A 1,371-nucleotide genomic window follows, 5' to 3' on the forward strand; every position below is an offset into this window, starting at 1 on the left:
TGTTATATATTCTTAACAGCCGTTAAAAGTATTAAGTCGAAACACATATCAACCTTTGTGTAGAAACATATACATGATGTGAATAATAATGGATAAGTACGCGTAAATTTGTCACCGGTTTATTCATTTTAAATTTCTGAGTTTAGGAACCGCAGTTGTTGATGCAATATAAAATATTTTTTATAGAATCATATGAAATTAATCACGCCTGCTAAAATTTAAAGGCAAATCTTCCTTTGTAACTTCAATTTCAAACTTCAGGCTGTATTTATATGGGGCGAAAACTAGAGTTATAACTAGATATTAAGTATGAGTGTTTGCAATTATTAAACCGTCTAAAATGTGGAATATTAGCGCGTTTAACCAATTCAAAAAGGCATTAAAGATACATATCAGAATGAGCATAGTAGACTAAAATTATGATGGCTGAATTTGTATTTAGTACTTTTATCTATAGTTCTATATACATGTAAAAATGTTAAGACTAGATTTTCCTTAGACTTGGAACTCCTACGTTGATACGTACTACGGGCTACATGTGATAAGCACTTGGTTCTTTAGCAATTGCCAAAGCTAATATAAAGCTATATCCATGTTCAACCATAAACATTTAAATCTGTAGATAAAATTAAAATAAAACAATTTTCAGTAAACACTCATGTATTGTAATACCGGTGATTTTCCTTAATTTAAGCTCTTTAAATGCCTTATTTCGAAATGAAATAAGAGCAGAGGAAACCGGAATCCGGATGTAAATAAACCGGCTACTTAACTACGTCTCAGAATTTATTTTGCTCCCTCAGCACTTTGTAACGTACTTTAGAATAAATATGACTCAGAAATTAGACTTTGAATTCGACATTTGATTACCCACAGCAGCGAAAGAAAATTAGTTAAGGCCTAATTAATCAGTAGTATAAATTTTAAATCAAACAAGTATATGCGTTATACACATATCAAGCGTTGTTAAACATCTGCTTCCGAATGAATAATACTTAAAACTATCACAAACATTGAGCAGTCATTGCCTAGTGACTTTAACCACCCACTCACTCACCATCACTCACATCCCTGAGGTCGTTCGATTTAATCATGGCTGTGCTTTTGTACCAATGTTCTTTCTATCTATATGCGCATCTAACTCTCGGTGAAGAAATACATCGTGAGGAAACTAGAAAATCGGAGACGTGTCAGGCACGGAAGGTTATCTACCTACTTGTCTATGTCTAATAAAAAAAATAACTTACTTTCTTTGAGGCGTCATTTGATAGATTGTGTCTTGAACTCATAACATTCAATGTTCCTGCCAGGTCTCTACGCTTACGCTCACACAGAACTTTTAACCTTCTGACTCCGAGAACCAACATTGGG

The sequence above is a fragment of the Pieris brassicae genome, chromosome 9 (genome assembly GCF_905147105.1).
Source record: "Pieris brassicae chromosome 9, ilPieBrab1.1, whole genome shotgun sequence".
Classification (NCBI taxonomy): Eukaryota; Metazoa; Arthropoda; class Insecta; order Lepidoptera; family Pieridae; genus Pieris; species Pieris brassicae.